At 47.6% G+C, this 14,857-nt stretch overlaps 1 protein-coding gene across 1 annotated transcript in view; it reads left to right on the forward strand.

Moving 5' to 3' along the window:
- LOC119973643 (voltage-dependent L-type calcium channel subunit alpha-1D-like) overlaps positions 1-14,857 on the forward strand; it is an 863,992-nt gene that overhangs the window by 424,019 nt on the left and 425,116 nt on the right. The window lies entirely within an intron of this gene.

Consider the following 14,857-nt stretch of genomic DNA (forward strand, 5'->3'; position numbering starts at 1 on the left):
AAAGGGTTAAAAAGGCATACAGAAAGGAAGTTGCATTTCTGGTTTGGCCTCAATTGAAATATTGGGCGTGGCCCTCCGGCCTCATTGCACTCTCACTCAAGCATAAGAGGCCGGTGAATAGCGGGAGAGGCGGAAAACGAGATCCGCGCTAGGCGACAAACAGTTTGTGATGCAACCGGCCGACTCCCATAAGCAAAATCGGGATATCGCTGTCGCGTGGCGAGAAACAATTTATCACCACTTACGCCCCATTTCCATACAATTAACAAGAGCAACCCATATCCAATGGCCTCCCATCATTCAGCAGCCTCCCCAGCAAGTGCTCATGCGGGTGTTGATTAGTACTCCTTTTGAAAAACGTGAACATGGCAGAAAAGCTTCAGTAGGGAGCCGAGGACATGAGTAGCCATCTTTGCTCACAGGCAAAGAGCCTGGGGCGCTGGAATTGCCACCCCAGTGCTTCGCGGGGGTTGGGCCACCATGGGAGGGGAGGTGGGGGGGGGGGGGGTGGCGGCGAGGTGGGGGGGATGCCTTGAGAGATGGGCAAAGTGTCCAGGGCTGGCCCACATTGCTGAAGGAAGTGACAGAGGCATCATAATGGTTTTGCGAAAAGGTATTTCATGTGTTCTACAAAACCCACTCCTGATGGTGCCCGCCCCTCCTCCCCAGGTGCCCTCAGTGATCCTCAATGTGCTTTGCCCTCCAAGCTCTACACTCCTTACAGGTGTTTCCCCAGGACGCACACCAGAGGTGGAGCTGCTTAGCTCATCCTGTGGCCTTTAATGCCCATGCCTGGCATCCTCTGGGGGCTCTGGAGCCAGAGGGCCCCGCTCGCTTGTCGGTGGCACATGCACAGCTGTGCCACCCTGTCCCGTGTGCTGACTGCGAGACAGACCTCATCAGAGGTTGGAACTCGGAGTGTTGTATTTTATATTTTCCCCGTGTCTTGACTGTGATAGAGAAATACAAACATGATTCATTAGGTAAGCAAAACTGAACTTTATTTCCGAATTAGAACTGACAGTAAATGGCTGAGACTTTAAGTCAGAAGGCAGTCAAATACAAACTGCTGAGTCCGTCCCAAGTCTGCGATATTACAGAAAAGAAGGCGATTCTTATACATTATAGGATCAAGATAACATGAATACAACTTGGTCAGGAATTTGATCGAAAGTAAAACATAAGTAATAATCGTTACAATGGCATCACCTTGCTGACCTTTAGGGGACTGGAGTCTCATATCATTATCTTGTCTTTGTTTTAAGAACTGGACAAACTTGTTTACGAACAGCAAGAGACAGTTGTTCAGCTTGTTATTTATTGAGACTGCTTCTAAGTTCAAGCCTTATCTAGACTCAGAGTCACCCAGTTCTCAGGACATGCTGTCTCTGTATTTTGTATCTGTGTCTTAGGTTAAATTCAATTGTACCAAGAAGACTTGACTAGTTTTCCCATCATGCCATTATTTGCTTCACACAATACCACAGGAGGAGCTGGTGGCCAACATCCTCAGCACATTAGATGGGTTTGGCTTGGCACCCGGCACCCCCTCCTCCCGATCGATGCCTGAGGGCCCTAGGGTACACCTTGGGATCGAGAGGCAGCTAGTTCGAGCCCCAGGTGCCCCTGCATCATCTGGCTCTGCCAGCCCTGGCAATTCCCCATGGTCTGCATCATAGTGTCGACGCCCTCAGCGATGCTCCTCAGTGACTGGGCCATGGTCTGCCGCGCCTCAGCCATGCCCACGTGTGACTGGCACAAGCTCCGCAGTGCCTCGGCCATTCCCATCTGAGAGCGGGACATGTCCCACAGAACCTCATCAAGGTCAGCCTGGTACTGAATGACGTCCTCCAGCAAGTTGGACATGCGGATTAGACCCTCAACTATGGTCGTCACTGACGTGCGACGCCTTGCACACCTTCACTCATGGTGCCGACGTTGTGCACCAGGCTCTCCGCTGCCGTCACCACCCTGGTAGTGTTGGTCTCGGTGCCGCTCATTGCCGGCACCATCTCCTGTGCCTCTAGCCTCTGAGACTCCTCCAAGCGGCTATGGATCAGCTGGAGTGACGCTGTCATCTCCCTCTGAACGCCCAGGTTGGTCCCTATTGCATCCATCAGCTCCGGGTACCTCTGTACCATAGGCCAAGCTGGTCCTGGGATCCAGCAGACCTTTGACTGCCGTGTCACCCGGGTGTTCCTGCCTCGACCTGATGTGCATCCTCAGTGGTGTGGTGCTCACCAGATTGTGCCGCAAAAGCCTATCCACCCACATGCCCCACTGACTTGTGTGTATCTGCGGGGGTGGGGATAACAGCTGTGCCGTGACTACGGATGCATCCTTGGAGAACAGTACAGCATGGTACAGGCCCTTCAGCTCACGATGTTGTGCCGACCATTTATCCTAATCTCAGATCAATCTGCTGCAGTGCATTCCACGCACCCACCACTCTCTGTGTAAAGAACCTACCTCTGACATCTCCCCTATACCTTCTTCCAATCATCTTAAAATGATGTCCCCTCGTGACAGCTATTTCTGCCCTGGGGAAAAGTCTCTGGCTATCCACTCTGTGCATGCGTCTCATCACCTTGTACACCTCTATCAAGTCGCTTCTCCTCCTTCTTCGCTCCATTGAGAAAAGCCCTAGCTCCCTCAATCTTTCTTCATAAGACAGGCTGTCCAGCCCAGGCAGCATCCTGGTAAATCTCCTCTGCACCCTCTCCAAAGCATCCACATCCTTCCTATAATGAGGCGACCAGAACTGGACATAATATTCCAAGTGTGGTCTAACCAGGGTTTTATAAAGCTGCAATAAAACTTTGCGGCTCTTAAACTCAATCCTCCTGTTAATGAAAGCCAACACACCATATGCTTTCTTAAGGACCCTATCAACCTGGGCGGCAACTTTGAGGGATCTATGTATGTGGACCCCAAGATCCTTCTGTTCCTCCACACTTCCAATAACCTTTAACCCTGTATTCAGCATTCAAATTCGACCTTCCAAAATGAATCACTTCACAATTATCTAGGTTGAACTCCATCTGCCACTTCTCAGCCCAGCTCTGCATCCTGTCAATGTCCTGTTGTAACCTGCAACAGCCTTCGACACTATCTACAACTCCACCAACCTTTGTGTGATCGGCAAACTTACTAACCCACCCTGCCACTTCCTCATCCAAGTCATTTATAAAAACCACAAAGAGCAGAGATCCCAGAACAGATCCCTGCAGGACACCACTGGTAACCAACCTCCAGATGGAATACTTTCCACCCACTACCACTCGCTGTCTTCTTTCGGCCAGCCAATTCTGAAGCCAGACAGCCAAATTTGTCTGAATCCCATGCTCCCTGACTTTCTGAATGAGCCTACCATAGGGAACCTTATCAAATGCCTTACTTTAATCCATACACACCACATCCACTGCCCAACCTTCATGCGTCTTGTAACATCCTCAAATCATTCAATGAGGCTTGTGAGGCATGACCTGCCCCTTACAAAGCCATGCTGGCTATCTGTAATCAAATTATGTTTTTCTAAATAATCATAAACCCTATCTTTCAGAATCCTTTCTTGTATTTTGCTCACCACAGACATAAGACTGACTGGTCTGTAATTCCCAGGGATTTCCCTATTCCCTTTCTTGAACAGGGGAACAACATTTGCCTCCCACCAATCATCCGGTACTACTCCAACGGACAGTGAGGATGCAAAGATCATCACCAACGGTGCAGCAATCTCATCCCTCACTTCCCGTAGTAACCTTGGGTATATCCCGTCTGGCCCAGGTGGCGGAGATATCCTGATGCTTTTCAAAATTTTCAGCACATCCTCCTTAATATTAACCTGTTCGAGTCAATTAACCTGGTCACGCTGTTTTTTTGGGCAATAAGGTCCCCCTCTCTAGTGAATGCTGAAGCAAAATATTCATTTAGGGCCTCTCCCACCTACTCAGACTCTAGGCACAAGTTCCCTCCACTATCTCTCCACTATCCCTGATCAGACCTACTCTCACTCTGATCATCCTCTTATTTCTCACATAAGTGTAGAACACCTTGGGGTTTTCTCTAATCCTTCCCGCCAGAACTTTTTCATGCTCCCTTCTAGCTCTCCTAAGTCAATTTTTGAGTTCTTTCCTGGCTACCTTGTAACGCCCTAGAGCTGTGCCAGATCCTTGCTTCCTTAAGCTTCCTTCTTCCTCTAGACTAGAAGCTCCATTTCTCCTGTCATCCAAGGCTCCTTCACCTTACCATTCCTTCCTTGTCTCAGTGGGACAAAACTATCCAGCACTCGCAGCAAATGTTCCTTAAACAACCTCCACATTACTGCTGTGCATTTTTCTTGACCTTTTTCCTGCACTGAAGGCCAGTCCTCCTGATTTTGATTTGATTTTGATTTTTGATTTCATTTATTGTCACATGTACCGAAGTACGGTGAAAAGCATTTTTCTGCAGCCGAGGGAATGTACACAGTACGTACATAGTAGACAAAAATTGGTCAACTGAGAACATTGACAAATGGTACATCGACAAACAGTGAATGGTTACAGTGCAGAACAAGGGGCCAAACGAAGCAAATGCATGAGCAAGAGCAGCATAGGGCGTCGTGAATAGTGTTCTTACAGGGAACAGATCAGTCCAAGGGGGGTGGGGGTCGTTGAGGAGTCTTGTAGCTGTAGGGAAGAAGCTGTTCTTGTGTCTGGATATGCGGGTCTTCAGACTTCTGTACCTTCTGCCTGATGGAAGGGTCTGGAAGAAGGCAATGCCTGGGTGGGAGGGGTCTCTGATAATGCTGTCTGCCTTCCTGAGGCAGCAGGAGGTGCATACAGAATCAATGTGGGGGTGGCAAGGTGTGTGATGCGTTGGGCTGAGTTCACCACACTCTGCAGTTTCTTGTGATCTTGGACCGAGCAGTTGCCATACCAGGCTGTGATGCAGCCGGATAGGATGCTCTCTATCGCACATCTGTAGACGTTTGTGAGAGTCGATGCAGACATGCCAAATTTATTTAGTTTCCATAGGAAGTAGAGACGTTGTTGGGCTTTCTTGACTGTTGCATCAACGTGAGTGGACCAGGACAGACTGTTGATAATGGTGACCCCCAGGAATTTAAAGCTATTGACCATCTCCACTTCGGAACCATTGATGCCGATGTGAGTGTATGTTGTGCTACGCTTCCTGAAGTCGATGATCTGTTCTCGGTCTTTCCAACATTTAGAGAGAGGTTGTATTCGGTACACCATGCAACCAAGTGATTTACCTCCCTCCTGTAGTCTGATTCGTCATTGTTTGAGATACGGCCCATCACAGTCGTATCATCCGCAAACATATAGATTAAGTTGGAGTTAAATCTTGCCACACAGTCGTGTGTGTATAGGGAGTACAGTAGAGGACTGAGCATATATCCTTGCGGGGCCCCGATGTTGAGGACTATTGTGGAGAAGGTGCTGTTGTCTTTCCTGGCAGATTGTGGTCTGTTGGTGAGGAAGTCAAGGATCCAGCTGCACAGGGAGGGATCAAGTCCAAGATTCCTAGTATGGTTACTAGTCTTGTCGGGATAATGGTGTTGAAGGCGGAGCTGTAATCTATGAACAGCAGTCTTACATCGGTGTCCTTGTTGTTGAGGTGTTTGAGTGTTGATTGTAGAGCCAGGGGGATAGCATTTGCTGTGGACCAGTTGCGGTGATAGGCAAACCACAGTGGATCGAGACCGTCTGGGAGGCTGGCAGATGTTGAGCTGGGAAGGCTCCTGGATGCAGTTCAGACCAGGAGGTTATGTCCTATTCCCCCGATGGATCCGTTGAGTCAGCCACAAGGCAGTCGGTGCTGCCTGGGATGAGGTGGCGGCAGCTGTCAGCTCAGCTGGCCATACTCCCTGAGCTAACAGCTGCCACTACCTCATCCCAGGCAGCACTGACTGCCTTGTGGCTGACTCTATAGGTCGTTTGGGGGAACAGGACATTCCTCCTGGTCTCCACTGCATCTAGGAGCCTCCCAGCTCAACATCTCCGAATCTTGGGTCCGGCCTCCTGGTTGCCATTATTGCGAGCTGGCTGGGGTTGGCTCAGAAAGTGCAGCTTAAGTGCTGCTCAGCATTGTTAGTGGGGGGGGGGGGGGGGGGGGGGGCTGGCGAGCACGCTTCTGGCGAATCAGCTGCCGAGCCTATATTTGCGACAAGAAGCCCTTGAGACTTTGTTATGTGGACCAATTAACGTTGAATTGCGTTGAACTGGGCCGAGAGCCGGGAAGCCCGCGACAATTCCCGCTCACTACCACACTTAGATAACTTTCTGGAGAATTGCGCCCATTTTGTCTAATTCTGAGTGCAATATTTCAGGAAAAATAGAAACATGCCAAAAGTTTTAGAGAGGGTGCAGAAAAGAACAGTCCCAGGGACAAGGGATTTCCATTATGAACATGCGAATTTGGAGCAGTAGAAGGCTAAATGGCCCTTTCGAGCCTGCCACACTATTTAGTAAGATCATGCCTGATCGGATTGCGACTCAATTCCAAATTCTTGCCTATCCTTAAACTTTTGACTTGTTTGTTGGTCAAGAATTTCTCTACCTCTCCTTTAAAAAATATTTAATGCCTCCACTGTTGCCTTGGGAACAGAGTTCCAAAGATTCACAACCCTCTAAGGGAATAAAAATTCTCCTCATCTTCATCCTAAATGGGTGACCCGATATCATTAACCCATGTGTCCTCGTTCTAGTCTCTCCCACAAGGAGAAGCATCCTTTCAGCATCCACCCTGTCAAGTCCCCTCAGGATCTTGTATGTTTCAATTAGATCACTTCCCATTCTTCTAAACTCCAATGGATACAGGCCCAACCTGTTACCCTTTCTTCTCAAGATAAAGTGCATATCCAAGGTATCAATCAAGTGAACCTTCTCTGCACTGTTTCTAATGTATCTATATATCCTTTCTTAAATAAGAAGATTAAAATTACACAATATTCCAGATGTGGTTTCACCAATACCCTGTACAAATGTAGCAGAATACCCCGACTTTTAAATTTCATTCTTCTTGCACTAAATAACAACATTTAATTTCCCTTCCTAATCACTTGCTGTATCTGCATATCAACCATTTGTGATTCATGTACAGGTTTGGTGCCCATGCTACCTGCCATGCACCAGCGGGAACATGTAAATCAATGTTAAGCAACCAGAGTCTCTCCCCACCCAAACCCCCCTACCCCACCCCCAACCACCCTCTCTCCCACCCATGATGCTACTTGTTGGGTACTCCACCGGGCTTTGGTGTGAGGTTGGCCATGTGCCACCCCTGTCGAGGGGGAGTCCGGGATGTCAAGGGGTCAGGGTACTGATGAAGTGTCCCTCTGCCGCTGTTAGGCTACAAGGGGGCCACCCAAGGGTCATAGAGGTTGGGCCTCTTCCTCCCCCCCCACTTCGAGCACCCCAATCAGACCTCCCCATCAGTCCCTTCCATCAGACCCCCCCCCATCAGAGACCCCACAGATCCCTCCCATTAGTCACCCCTGCCTGAAAGCTGAAGAGCAGCCTGCGCAGTCCAGTGAAAAACTTTCCTTTCCTAATATCTGCTGACTTCGACAAAAACCTTGAAATCAAAGGCTGTTACAGGTGCCAGAGGCTTCAAAGGGCTTCAAAGCACAGGACAGCCTTTGAAATGCAAATCTTTCCCTCAGTTTCATACAGCAATACATTTCATTAGCCAGTGATTGACAGTTTTACTGGTCCAGACACAGTTGCTTGGTGGATTGTTTATTTATCTTTCCCTTCATGCTGGAATACATTACCCTGCTCTGATGCTAACCAGAATGTTTATAAACACTTGCACCATGATTGACAGCTCCTCATCAAATCAAAAGCAGCTAAGTGTTTTTTACTGTGAAAAAGAGGAAGTGAAACCACTTAGCTGATGGGGGTGACTGATGGGGGGTGGCTGGGAGGCTGGTTGTGGTAGGGGTTGGGTCACCCTTATGCATGTGTGGTGGATGAGGATGCCCCGCCTTGTCAGAGGTGGGGGGGGGGGGAGGGGTCAGGATTAACGTTGTCGGGGAGAGGGAGACCTGCCACCAGTCTTTGGGAGCGGCAGACTTCTGGATTGGATCATCCGCTCAAAATGATGGCCCGTTGCTGGGATTCTGCCAGAATCCAATGAGCTCTCCCCATGTGCATATATTTACATGGTTTCGGAGTGAGACTCACACCTGGGCCCTGCTCCCAGCGCCAATAGAGACCAGGCCTGATTCTCCTCTGACGGGAGCACTTAGGCTCCAGAACTTGGAATCCCAGCCCCCATTTCCCAAATTTTTACCCATTGACTTAACCTATCTTTACGACTCCTTATGTTCTCTTCACATCTTACTTGCTTACCTATCTTTGTGTCATCAGCAAATTTTGCAGCCATACATGTGGCCTCTTTGTCCAAATCAATATAAATTGTAAATAGTTGTGGTCTCAGCACTGATTTCTGCGCACTCCACTTGTCAAATCTTGCCAACCCGAAAATGACCCTTTTATGTTGACTCTCTGTTTCCTGTTCACTAAGCAACCTCTGTCATAGAGACATAGAGGCCTACAGCCCAGAAAAGGCTCTTTGGCACATCTGGTCTTCTCCGGTCAAAAACAACCACCTAAGAATTCTAATCCCATTTTCCAGCACTTGGCCCATAGCCTTGTATGCCTTGGCATCGCAAATTCACATCTGAATACTTCTTGAATGCACCTCAACCACCCTTTCAGACAGCGGGTTCCAGACTCCCACCTCCCTCTGGGTTAAAAAGTTTTTTGTTACATTGCCTCTAAACCTCTTGCCCATTACCTTAAATCTATGCCCCCGGTCATTAATCCCTCCACCAAGGGGAAAAGTTTTTTTGTCCATGATAATATGTTATTGCCAATGCCATAAGTTCTTACTTTTTAAAAAATATTTAGAGTGCCCAATTCATTTTTCCAATTAAGGGGCAATTTAGCGTAGCCAATCACCTACCTTGCACATCTTTGGGTTGCAAGGGCGAAACCCACACAAACACGGGAAGAATGTGCAAACTCCACACGGACAGTGAACCAGGGCCTGGGACCTCAGTGCCGTGAGGCAGCAATGCTAACCACTGCGCCATCGTGCTGCCCCTATAAGTTCTTACTTTGCGTAGTAACCTTTGTTGTGGCACCTTGTCTTCTGGAAATCTAAATATGGTACATCCCCTTTTTCCAGTAGGGGAACATTTTAGGAGTAGTGACCACAATTCAATACATTTTAGGGTACTTTTGGACAGAGATAAGGGTAACCTTTGTGTTAAGGTGCTAAACTGGGGAAAGGCAAATTACGATAACATTAGATAGGAATTGAAGAATTTGGATTGGACGCAGCTGTTGGATAGTAAATCAACATCGGACATGTGGAAGTCTTTCAAGCGACAGTTGATTAGAATTCAGGAAAGTCATGTTTCTGAGAGAACAAAGGATAAGTATGGGAAGTATAGGGAGCCTTGGATAACGAGGGTTATTGTGAACCTCGTCAAAAAGAAAAAGGAGGCTTTTGTACAGTCTAGAATGGTGGGGACAGTCAAAACCCTTGAGTGGTATAAAGAAAGTAGGAAGGTATTGGAGCAGGACATTAGGAGGGCTAGGAGGGGTCATGAAAAATCCTTGGCAAGTAGGATTAATGTGAATCCCAAAGCTTATTATTCATATGTAAAAAGCAAGAGGATGCCAGGGAAAGGATTGGACCACTTAAGGACAGTAGGCGAAATCTATGTGTTGAGCCAGAGGAAATGGGTGAGATACTAAATTAATACTTTGCATCAGTGTTCACCAAAGAAAGCGACTTTGTGGAAGAGGAGTCTTGGGTAGTGTGTGTGGACAGTCTTGATCATGTTAACATAGAAAAGGAGGGGGCAGCACGGTGGCGCAGTGGTAGAACTGCAGTCTCACGGCGCTAGGGTCCCAGGTTCAATCCCGGCTCTGGGTCACTGTCCGTGTGGAGTTTGCACATTCTCCCCGTGTTTGCTTGGGTTTCGCCCCCACAACCCAAAGATGTGCAAGGTAGGTGGATTGAACATGCTAAATTGCTCCTTAATTGGAAAAAATGAATTGGGGACTCTAAATTTTTAAAAAAGCATAGAAAAGGTGGAGGTATTGGGTCTTTTAAAATATATTAAGGTAGATACGTCTCCTGGGATGGATGGGATTTACACCAGAATACTGAGGGAAGCAAGGGAGGAAATTGCTGGGGCCTTGACTGACATCTTTATATCCTCATTGGCTACAGGTGAGATCCTAGAGGACTGGAAAATAGCTAATGTGGTACCGCTGTTTAAGAAAGGTAGCAAGGATAATCTAGAAATCTATAGGCCGGTGAGCCTCACATCGGGAGTAGGTAAATTATTGGAGAGAATTCTCAGGGACAGGATTTATACCCAATTGGAAACAAATGGACTCATTGACGATAGACAGCATGGTTTTGTGAAGGGGAGATCGTGCTTCACTAACTTGATTAGGTTTTTTGAGGAGGTGACAAAGATGATTGATGAGGGGAGGGCGGTGGATGTTATTTACATGGACTTCAGTAAAGCCTTTGACAAGGTGCCTCATGGCAGACTGGTACAAAATGTAAAGTCACACGGGATCAGAGGTGAGGTGGTAAGATGGATACAGAACTGGCTCGGTCACAGAAGGCAAAGGGTGTTTTTCTGCTCGGACACCTTTTTCTTCACCTCCTGGATCACACGTCTGTGGATTTCTTGATTCTGCACCACCTGATCAATTGAAGCCTTGACCGGGTCCAGCGTGACCACCTTAAGCTTGGCAAAACATTCTTCAAAAAAACTTCACCAGCTGCTCCGTTGACCACTGTGCCATCTCCCTGCGGCCCTGCTTCTCCGCCATATCTTCCCGCGTTGCCAGCTCTGCTCGCGTCTTTCTTGTGAAACGTTATCTTTCATACGGCCACTTTTGGTCCAATTCCCCTTTCACAGGAGCAGGACTTCTCCTCACTCTCACTCTCCACTGATTCATCCAATAAAATCTAGAATCAAACAGGAGAAAAAGGTCCAAAAGTCCGTCACAGGCTGGAGTTATCAAATGTGTGATCTGGGCTTGGGTCTCTGTTGTTTGTAGTGTACATAAACGATTTGGAGGAAAATGTAGCCGGTCTGATTAGTAAGTTCGCGGATTACACCAAGTTTGGTGGAGTGGCAGATCGTGTTGAGGATTGTCACAAGATACAGCAGGACATAGATAGGTTGGAGACTTGGGCATAGAAATGGCAAATGGAATTTAATCCGGACAAATGTGAGGTAATGCATTTTGGTAGATCTAACATAGAGGGGAAATATTTTGTGAATGGCATAACACTTAGGAATATAGAAAGTCAGAGAGATCTTTGAAAGTGGCAACACAAATAGACAAGGTAGTCAAGAAAGCATACGGAATGCTTGCCTTCATTGGACGGGGCATCAAGTATAAAAACTGGCAAGTCATGCTACAGTTGTACAGAACCTTAGTGAGGCCGCACTTGGAATATTGCGCACAGTTCTGGCCGCCACACTACCAGAAGGATGTGGCAGCTTTGGAGAGGGTGCAGAGAAGGTTTACTAGGATGTTGCCTGGTCCGGAGGGTGTTAGCTATGTGGAGGGCTGAATAGGCTCGGACTGTTTTCATTAGAAAGGCAGAGGTTGAGGGGTGACCTGATCGAGGTCTACAAGATTATGAGAAACATGGATAGAGTGGATAGGCAGGCACTCTTTCCCAGGGTGGAGGGGTCAGTCACCAGGGGGCGTAGGATTAAGGTTCGTGGGGCAAAGTTTAGAGGAAATGTGTGAGGCATGGTTTTTATGCCGGGGTGGTAAGTGCCTGGAACACGTTGCCAGGGGAGGTTGTGGAAGCAGATACATTAACGGCGTTCAAAAGGCATCTTGATAAACACATGGATAGGATGGGTATAGAGGGATATGGTGCAAGGAAGTGCTGAGGGTTTTGGCAAAGGTTGGTGTCATGACTGATACAGGCTTGGAGGGCTGAAGGGCCTGTTCATGTGCTATACTGTTCTTTGTCTGTACCGTCATGCCAGACCCATCAGCCATGGTTCTCTTTGAATAGGCCAGATTTCCTCGGCTATGTCCCTCTGTGCCAGGTACATGCTGTCAAGGCTCTCAGCTATGGTCCTCTGTGAATGGGCCAAGTTCTGAAGTGCCTCAGAAATGTCCATCTATATCTGGGACATGTCCCGCTGTGACTGGGCCATGTGTCGAGGCCATCAGCCAGGGTCTTCAGAGTGAGCCATGCCTTGGAGTTCACCAGTCATGGCTCGAGCGTCGTGCCCCAAGTTTTCCACTGCAGACATCACCCTTGCTGTGTTGGCCTTGGTGACATGCAATTCTGGCACAATCTCCTGCGGCTGCAGGCTTTGGGACACCTCCAATCAGCCTGACAGTTGCTGGAATGTAGCTGGCACCCCCTTCTGAATTTATGGCTCTGCCTTTGCACCTCCAGCATCTCAGGGAGAATCATTTCCAGAGGCTTGGCATCTGACTGGGGGACCAGCTGTCCTGGGATCACACAAACCTCCGATTGCCCACTCTCTTGGAAGTTCCTGCGTCCACATGATGTGCAGCAGCAGATGTGTTCACCAGATCTGCTAATCTTGCCCACTGTGGTGTGTGTCTCTGCGATGGTGGATGGTGCGGGTAAAACAGTGACGCATTGTCGGTGTCCTCCTTGGAACTCTCCTCCAAGGTGATCTCTTGGGTTGCGGGGGTGGGGAAGGAGACCAGATGACTCAGCCTCATCTGATGGAGACGCTGCAACACAAGGGACCTGGGTTCAGTGAACGGGAAGGACGAGGGTCTGGGAAATAAAAAACTAATTTGGGATAGGTCATCTGGATGAAGGTGCAGTGGATCCTCACTTCTCTGGCGCAGACCAACTTTTCTGTCAGTCGCTGCTCACTCTGCGCCCTCTCCAACAATTTCCTCGTAGTGGGTGAGGACTCGCAACTCAGGCATTCCCCTGCCCATCGTCTCCCTCTCCCTTTTTTTATGGGCTCTCATGTAGGGTCAAAAAGAGGACTGACTGCAGCTGCCACTGTATCCCAGGCAGGGTTACTAACATTGCTTAGGGGTCTCCTACCCACACAGGGGTACAGAGTGCCCCACCTCTCCTCCACAGCACCCAAAGGCCTGTTCAGGTCTCCCTCCAGAAAGTGAGCAGCAGGTCTCCGCGATGCCATCCTCCTGGCTTGACTGTCTGAGTGAGCGCAGAGGGACCATTTATATGCAGTTCCACTTTGTGAGCAGTAAACAGCTGAGCCCCTAGTCGGGCACATTAGATGCCTGGGGTCTCTGGCTCAGCGTGATTCATATGGGGGATCATTTTTTGCACTAGTGTGGGTGGATCGCGATCTGGATCGAGCCGATTCACCTGGTGGAAATTGCACCATGTTTTTCTGGAAAATTGTACTCCAATATCTTTTCATATAAAATCTAAAATGATATCAATTTTTTTTTGCAGCATTTTATGCTCTGTGAATTTGTATTCCCTTATCCCTCTTCTCTTCCACAGCAGCACAACTGTTATTTTTTTCAACCAAAATGAATCACCTAATACTCAGTTAGCTCACTTTCCCTTTTCCCCATACTAGCAGCATTTCTATGCAGTTTCCTTTAGCTTTGTAAACATTAATCCTTTTCTGTTATTATTTGTCAACTTTAACACCACTCCCTCTTGGCCTAATTAAATCATTGATATGCACACTGAATAGAATTATCCTCAGACGACCACACTCCCCTTCAAGCCTTAAGCACAGTGTCAATCATGGATTCAATGACGGTGACAGAGAGGAAAAGATGAATGCCATCTGCTTACATATGTGAGCTGACTCCATATGCTTAGATAAAGTTGCTAATGGACTGCTGGATATGGATAATTAAACAACCTTCTCTCGCAAGTGCAAGTATGAACAGCGGTCAAGACTGTGATTCAAGGGGCGGCATGTGGCACAGTGGTTAGCATTGCTGCCTACGGCGTTGCGGACCCGGGTTCGAATCCTGGCCCTGGGTCACTGTCCGTGTGGAGTTTGCACATTCTCCCCGTGTCTGCGTGGGTTTCACCCCAACAATCCAAAGATGTGCAGGTTAGATGCATTGGCCATGCTAAATTGCCTCCTTAATTGGAAAAGAAATAATTGGGTACTCAAAATTTATTTAAAAAAGAAAAAAAAAACGATTGTGATTCAATACTAGTCTCCTATTTCAGAATCCAGAGGTTCACCATCTTAATAAAAGCAAGTTACTGTGGATGCTGGAATCTGAAACGAAAGAGAAAATGCTGGAAAATCTCAGCTGGTCTGGCAGCATCTGTAGGGAGAGAAAAGAGCTAACGTTTTGAGTCTGATGACTCTTTGTCAAAGCTAACAGACAGAGAAAGTGGGAAATATTTATACTGTGGAGTGAGAATGAAAGATGAGTCATAGCCACAGAAACCCAGGGAAACGGGGTGCTAATGGTTACAGAAACCTAGGGGAATGAGTGCTATGGCAGTCCCCACAGAGAACAAAAGGTGTGAAAGGCCAAACAGCAGAGAAACTAACATCAGAGAGTGAACTGTAGATGTGGGGGGAGGGGAAGGGGAAGCAAAGAGAAGAAAGGGTAAGGAAAGGTGGATAAGATGGGGGGTGGTATTTAATATATATTAAAAAAGACAAGAAAGAAAGAAATGGTAAAATACAGTTGAAATGAAATGGGATGAAAACAAATCTTATTTACTGTCTATCACTATCTTATTCTATCTTAGTATTTCACTATTTTACTGTCTTATTCACTATCTTATTTACTGGTCTGATGTCTATGGAATTTCTAAATTATCCAAAGTC

This window comes from Scyliorhinus canicula, chromosome 11 (genome assembly GCF_902713615.1).
Source record: "Scyliorhinus canicula chromosome 11, sScyCan1.1, whole genome shotgun sequence".
Taxonomy (NCBI): Eukaryota; Metazoa; Chordata; class Chondrichthyes; order Carcharhiniformes; family Scyliorhinidae; genus Scyliorhinus; species Scyliorhinus canicula.